General features: G+C 40.9%; 1 pseudogene; it reads left to right on the top strand.

Annotated features, from left to right (window-relative positions):
• Positions 1 to 5,126: 5,126 nt before the first annotated feature.
• LOC143680467 (bifunctional methylenetetrahydrofolate dehydrogenase/cyclohydrolase, mitochondrial pseudogene) lies at positions 5,127 to 6,281 on the top strand (annotated as a pseudogene).
• The last annotated feature ends 1,819 nt before the right edge of the window (positions 6,282 to 8,100 follow it).

Below are 8,100 nucleotides of genomic sequence, written 5' to 3'. Positions count from 1 at the left end.
ATAAGACACAAAGTAGAGGGAAAGGGAGAAGGCATTTGGTTGATCTCATGGAGATGGAATCTGTGGTTTTGCAGTGAAAGTCTGGCCAAGCAGGCCCAGAGAACGGCCAGTATGTCAATGAGTGCAGTATTTCAAACTTCCTCTTTCAACTCCAATTCTTTTCTTTTCTGCCTGATGCATCTCCATACCACCCACCCAGAGCCAGACTCCCAAATCTGGCTTTTTTCAAATGAAAAAAAAATGGGCATTTTTTTTCCATCCATCTGTCCATCTAACCCTGGGTTTGTTCAATCAACCAACCGTTCTCCGATTTTCTGCCTAAATTTTATCTGTCAAAAAATTGGACCATTTCTGCCTGCATTTCCTTAAGTAACTATCTTTTCCAAATCAATAAACATCCACATAGTATTGATCCTTCCAAGACCCCCAAGATTATTGAATTTACACTCTTAATCAATAATGGGAATCTGGAAAAACTTTTGTTGATGTGGGTTATATCAGTAATATTTACTAAATTAGATATCTACCATCATAGAAATTAATTGGAAACTAGAAAAAAATGTTTAGAACACAAGAATGCACAGACACATTCTACTAGTAATCTAAGATAGATGATGTCATATACATCGTGTAGCTTCTGGAAAACTTTGCTATGTATCAGCAAGAGAATGGAAGTGAAAAAGCAAATACCACCTTAAGATTATGTGAAAATAGTTTGACCTCAAGGACCTCCAGAGAGGCCTTGGGGACTGTGTCTTGTGTCAACCTGGCCAGGTTGTGGTACCCAGTTGTTTGGTCGGGCAAGTGCTGGCCTGTGTGTTGCTGTGAGGGCATTTCATGGACTTAAATCATGACCATGTTGGCTGCATCCCCAGCAATCAGCTAAAGGGAGTGTCTTCTGCAATGAGTGACCTTAAGAGAAGAGAGTTCGTTGAGAACCTTCACTGGAGCTGCCAGCTTGCAGCCTGCTTTACAGATCTTGGACTCTTGTATCTCCATGGTTACATAAGACACTTTTATAAATTTTATATTTACAGATATTTCCTGCTGATTCTGTTTCTCTAGAGAACCCTAGCTAATACAGGGACCCCCAAGAGTGCCCAGATACTTTGAAAACTGCTGCTCTAGAGCATCTCTAAATGTCCTTCTGCCTCCATTCCTTGTTCACTGAGTTGCTGCCTGGTTAGCCTTTCTAAAACACATATTTAATTGAGACACTCTCCTACCAAAAGCCCTTTTGTGGCCTATCTCATCATCTATAAGATAAATTACAAGCCTATGCATGGCACACCACACAGCCATGATCTGGGCTATGACCCTCTTTGCCTGGAAAACTTATATCCATCTTTTAGATCTCAGTTCAGATAGCTAAGCAATTGTGATTATTTTCACATTTTGCCTTACATAAAACAGAATGGAGAAAACATTTTCACTAAATCATTTATGTGCAGATTATTTCAGAATAAGAAGTAGATGGCTTTGATTTTATGTTAGGGGCCAGAAGATATTGAAATACTATGTCATGTGTACATTATAGCATTTAAATTTAAGACTCTGTAAGGCATTAATACCTTCTAATGTTTAAGAAGTCTTTCTTCACGTATTTATCCAAGCTGTGGATGTATTTATATACCTAGGGGTTGCCTTCTAGAATAAATGTATGTTACCTAAAAATGACAAAATTTTAAAAGCCCAATATCATATCTTTCAAGTAATCTTCCTTAACAGTCCTCCCTCCTTTTTAATGGTTTTCCATGAGTTCCCAGCATACCTAACTGTGCACTTCTATCTCAGCATCCGTGAGCCCCTTGAGGACATAAACCACTGTTTGTTAGTCTTTGTAGCCAGATTTTAACACAATGACTGGCATGATTCCTGAGACATAGTAGTCTCTCTAAAAATGTATACTAATAAACGGTTAATGAAATTCAAAAGTGTACATATGCTGTCCCTTTGCCAGGGTAATAATGTTCCTAACCTCCATATCATTCTCCATCACACTTTTTCTCCTTGACATCCAAGCTTCTGCTCTTAGCACCAAAATACTCTTCAATAGCCCCTATCAGAGCTTCAGTCATCTCTGAATCGTCCCTCACTCTTGGTCCCCTCATCCAATTCATGCCAAATCCTCTTCGCTTTATCTCTGCAATGTCTCTCACACCTATTTCTCCTTCCACTCTCCTCTGCCGCAGCTTTAATTTACTTCCTTTTATCTAGCCTCCTCATCTTCTCATCTTCTGACAAGAGTGTTCCAATTCCCACAAAATGAGCTTCTTAAGGGCAAAATACTGATTCCTTGCCATACTCCTGGCATATCGATAGCACAGGACTCAAAAAGTGTCTTTTGATGGACAATGTGAACTACTATTCACCAAATGCACTGTTCCCAAGAAAAAATAACTGCCAGGCACTTTCTAAGCATGTCTTTTACCTGTTCAAAAGCTTTCCATGTCTCCCTGTGACTTTAGCAAATACAGCAAATGCTGTTGATGCTTGGACCCATATCCCCTTGCCCCTTGAGTGCACCTGTAGCTGTGGAGTAGGGTTCCCAGCACATGGACAGTTTCCCTTCTGAAAGGCCTTCTTTCTTCCTGAGAGCTTTCTCCAGCCTTAAGAGCATTTGTTCTACAAATGGTATAATCCAGAAATTGGAAAAAGTCCACACCTCTGGGAGCAACCCTCAACCAATGGGGGTTGGGAGTCACTGGGTGAACATCTTGGCCTCCTCATTCTCTTGGAGACCAATTCTAAAGCACGGCCCTTCTAGTCTCTCAGAGGACCAGGCAGGATTGAGCTCCAGTCGACCACAGCACTAACCTACTCATTAGCAAATACTTTCCTCTCTTTTCTCCCTTCCTTCTCTTACTTGCCCTACTTCTTCACTTGTGTTTCTTGAGATCACCTCCCAAATAATCTGCAACCAAATGATGACACTGAGTGAAACCTAAAATTCTTACCCTCTCATTCAAATCCCCTCATAGCTTGATTCTTACCTCTTTTTTCCATGCTATGTCAGCTATTCCTTAGACATACTCTATCCTCTGGCCTGACTGGAAGGCTTGCTGGTCCTCACACCATCTCACTCCAAGTTGTGAGTGAGACCATTCCACACTTTAATGTACTTAGTAGGGCAATGAGACTACCGTGATTGGCTTAGAGCAATTGAGCTTCACTCCCCATGGTGGGGAAGAGCCTAACCTCCCCTAAATGATGTGGTCACTCAGAGGAGGGCGACTATATTGCAGTCCTCTAAGCAAGAGAAAATAGGCAATATGGCTGCTAGGTGGACAGCCAAGTACCTCCCACAAATGGAAAGAAGGAAGGTAAAAGAGAAAGAAAATAGATGGTCACCAAATTCAACACAAGATACTGGTGAGATGAAGCGAGCTATCTGGCATTTACCCCACTGAATTCTATAAGTGCCCATAGACCCAAACCTATGTCCCCTCTCTGATCCTTGCCATTGGCCCCACCCAGTGCTGGCCTATACTGGGACCAAGTGAATATCAGGGGCGGCTTTGCTAGGTCCAGCAGGTCTCTGCTCTGACTGCTTATGCCAGAATAAGGATCACAAATTTACCATTCTTGTTTTTAAGAAGTTATCAACACCTATTTAAGATTCCCTGCATCTTGCTGTATACATGATTTTTTGCTTGATGTGGATGTAGAAAATTTCCAGAAGTGCTCTGGAACTGATGTGGGTTTCAAGATATTAATCAAACACACATTTTAAGTGCCTTGGATGCGTTTTGATTTATTGATGTGCTAATATTGAGTGAGGACTATTTCTGGTGCAATCATGAATTCCTTTCAAAATACATTAAATATTCTTCTGAATATTTGTCCTTCGAGACTAAGCACTTTTCATAGCTCCTTAGAGTCCCATAAGTAGTAATGGAAAAATGCAGCCCAGCATCTCACGGGAAATCAAACATACTGTAATTCCATCTGTTCATCTGCCTTCCTTGAACTTGGCATTGATTCTCTGGGGTGTTCACACCTCTCACCTAGCTTGTTTCTGTCTCATAGGAAGAGGAGTATGGGAATTTGCAAGCACATTATTCTTCAAGAAAGATATTTCTGCCCCAAGCAGGTAATGGACATTTCCTCTCAAAAAGCATGTCACACTTAGATGAGCATCAAGTAAACTTTCCTGTAGGTACAAATAGCAGTTAGTACTGGAGACACTCACAGATAGACTAGATGACCACTGTCTTCCAGAGCCACGGATCCCACCCCTGATCCACTGATTAACCTTGGGCAAGCCACATGAACTGTCTGGGCCTCCATTCTCTGATCTGGAATAGGGGGACATTCTAGTTTGCTAGCTGCCAGAATGCAATATACCAGAAACAGAATGGCTTTTAAAAAGGGGAACTTAATAAGTCGCTAGTTTATAGTTTCAAGACTGAGAAAATGTCCCAATTAAAGCAATCTATAGAAATGTCCAATCAAAGGCATCCAGGGAAAGATACCTTGGTTCAAAAAGGCCCATGAAGTTTAGGGTTTCTCTCTCAAGTGGAAGGGTATATGGCAAACACAGTCAGAGTCTCTCTCTCATTCGGAAAGGCACATGGTGAACACAGTCAGGGTTTTTCTCTCATCTGGAAGGGCACATGGCTAACATGGCATCATCTGCTAGCTTCCTGTTTCATGACGCTCCCCAGGAGGCATTTTCCTTCTTCATCTCCAAAGGTTGCTGGCTGGTGGACTCTGGTTCTTGTGGTTATATCTTTCTGCTCTGCTGTCTCTGAATCTCTCATTCTCCAAAATGTTTCCTCTTTTATATGACTTCAGAAAATAATCAAGACTCACCCAAATGGGTGGAGACATGCCTCTACCTAATCCAGCTTAACAACCACTCTTGATTAAATCACATCTCCAGGGAGATAATCTAATTACAGTTTCAAGCATACAATACCAAATAGGGATTAGAAGAAACAGCTGCCTTTACAAAATGGGATTAGGATTAAAACATGACTTTTCTAGGTTACATACATCATTTCATACCAGCACAGTGGATAAATACAGCTGTGCAATCTCCTTCCTTGGATCTCTGTAAATAGTTGAGCTTTGTATACAAGTAAGTGATTCCTGCTCACCCAGCATGGGCAGCTGCACAGGCCATGGCTGGGTTCTCCCTTTTGTCCATGTTGGCCACTTGGCTTCTCCAGCCCACTCAGAGCTTCCCCCTCTGCCATCACCCCTTCCATCACTGGGTTGTTTGAAATGAAGCTGTCATCATTTCTGGAAAGAAACTTGGCCAGCAGATCAAGTGGCAAGTGTGGCAGGAGGTGGAAGAGTGGGTGGCCTTGGGCAATAGGTGGTTGCACCTGAACATGGTTCTGCTTGGTGAGAATCCCACCAGTCATTCCTATGTCCTCAGCAAGACCCGGGGCAGCCACAGATGTGGGAAACACCAGTGAAACGATTTTGAAACCAGCTTCAATTTCGCAGGAAGACTTGTTGAATTTGATCAATAAGCTAAATAATGATGACAATGTAGGTGGCCTCCTTGTTCAGCTGCTTCTTCCAGAGCACACTGATGAGAGAAAGGACGGCAATACTGTTTCTCCAGAAAAAGTTGTTGACAGCTTTCATGTAATTAAGTAGGGCGGACATGTTTGTGAGGTATTCCGTGCTCCCCACTACCCCATGCAGTGTGTGTGGAAATAATTAAATGCACTGAAATTCCAACACTAGGGAAGAATGCGGTTGTGGCTGGAAGGTCAAGGAATACTGGAATGCCCATTGCAGTGTTACTACACACAGATAGGGCACATGAAGGTCCTGGAGGTGATGCAACTGTTACAATAACTCATCGCTACACTCCCAAAGAACAGCTGGAGAAACACATAATTCTTACAGATATTATGATATCCGCTGTAGGCATTCCAAATCTGATCACAGCAGATATGATTGAGAAAGGAGCAGCAATCATTGATGTGGGAATAAACTGAGTTAAAGATCCTATAAACTCTAAGCGCAAGTTGGCTAGAGATGTGGACTTTGAAGAAGTCAGGAAGAAAGTTGGTTACATCATTCCAGCCCCTGGGGGTGTTGTCCCATGACAGTAGCCATGCTGATGAAAGATACCATTATTACTGCAAAAAAAGCTGCTGAGGCTTAAAGAACCAGAATTGCTGAAGTCTAAAGAGCTTGGAGTAGCAACCAATGAACGTTTTATCTTCTTTTTTATGAACAGCCTTCCAAGCCAATTCATGAAGCAAAACAGGCCAATAGAAATGCAATATTTTTTTATTCTACTGAAATGGTTTTAAATAGTGCTTTGTATTTATTGAAAGCTTGAATGGGTGGGTGTTTGCACAAATAGTTTACCAAGAGCGCACTGGTATGTTATTGGGCCATGGGACCCAAGAGATGCCATTCTCTTGGTCCCAAGCCATTCAACATGGAGCATTGTCAAATTGCAAATGAATGCTTAACTTTGTCAGGCTGCTGCAGTTGTTAAATTTGCCTTTTTGAGGATTGCTTTTCCTAAGTGCTATTCCACTAAGAGTTGATACCCACATTAGGTTCCAAACCTGTTGAGTTCAACTGGTCAAACCAAAGGAAAATATATTGCCAGAGAAAATTAAGGGAACAGTAAACAGGAAGAAATGATAGCAACTGAGTAAGAAAAAAATTACCAAGATTTACACATATAGTCATTGATAGCCAGATGTACCTAAATAAAACAATTGGGTTAGAAAGAAGAAAAAAATGTATGCTAATAGTATTTCTAAACTGCCAATTTGTGGCTTGGCCACTGGGAAGACATTTAGGATTCTAGCTGCTGTCAGATCTCATATTATGTATGTTACCATTTAGTGAGAGCTCCCCATGTTAATTTTCTCAGATTGAAAAGACCTATGTTATATGACTTATTCATGTGTGTTGTCATATTTCACTTTTGCTGTATCTTTAAACTTAATTGTTAATTTTTTTACTACTAAAGAGTATCTGTTTTAGTTTGCTAACTGTCAGAACGCAATATACCAGAAACAGAATGGCTTTTAAAAAGGGGAATTTAATAAGTTGCTAGTTTACAGCTCTAAGGCTGAGAAAATGTTCCAATTAAAACAAGTCTATAGAAATGTCCAATCTAAGGCATCCAAGGAAAGATACCTTGGTTCAAGAAGGCTGATGAAGTTCAGGGTTTCTCTCTCAAGTGAGAAGGCACATAGCGAACAGGGTCAGGGTTTCTCTCTCATCTGGAAAGGCATGTGGCGAACATGGCAGCATCTGCTAGCTTTCTCTCCCGGCTTCCCTTCACGAAGCTCCCTGGGAGGCATTTTCCTTCTTCATTTCCAAAGGTCACTAGCTGGTGGACTCTCTGCTTCTCATGGCTATGTCATTCTGCTCTCTCCGAATCTCCCTCATTCTCCAAAATGTTTCCTCTTTTATAGGATTCCAGTAAACTAATCAAGACCCACCCAAATGGGTGGAGATACATCTCCACTTAATCCAGTTTAACAACCACTCTTGATTGAGTCACATCTCCAGGGAGATGACCTAATTATAGTTTCAAACATACAGTACTGAATAGAGATTAGAAGAAATGGCTGCCTTTACAAAATGGGAGTAAGATTAAAACATGGCTTTTCTAGGGTACATACATCCTTTCAAACCTGTGCAGTATCTATATAGTTTCTTTGGTGTATCTTGAAGCTTATTTTTTAAAAAAAAACAAAACTGATAACAGAGTTGAGCTTAGTAATCAGAAGGGTAGCTTGTTTACATATGCAACTTTTTTTTCCACCAAAGATTTGTCAATAGCTGCTTGCTTTTCACTTTGAACCTGTTGGTTTTCCTAAAAGGTTTTTAAGAGCTTGAGTTAATAATGAATTTAATAAGAATTTTTTGATGAAAACTTTCTTAAAAAGAATAAAAAATAAGTGATTCCGATTTGAACCTGTCTTGTATCTCTAGCTGACTGGATCCCTGGTTTTTATTTGCCTTTGCTTCCCCCTAGAGCTGTCAGTCACCAACCTGGTACTGTCAGTCTTGAGATACACAAATTAGCACTTTTCAGCTGGAGGATAACATGGGGACTCAATTTTCTCCTCTATATTTAACATGATTGTGCTTCTACCTGGA

Source organism: Tamandua tetradactyla, chromosome 4 (assembly GCF_023851605.1).
Source record: "Tamandua tetradactyla isolate mTamTet1 chromosome 4, mTamTet1.pri, whole genome shotgun sequence".
Classification (NCBI taxonomy): Eukaryota; Metazoa; Chordata; class Mammalia; order Pilosa; family Myrmecophagidae; genus Tamandua; species Tamandua tetradactyla.
Note: the sequence above shows the minus strand (reverse complement) of the source record. Positions and strands in the feature narration are given on the sequence as shown.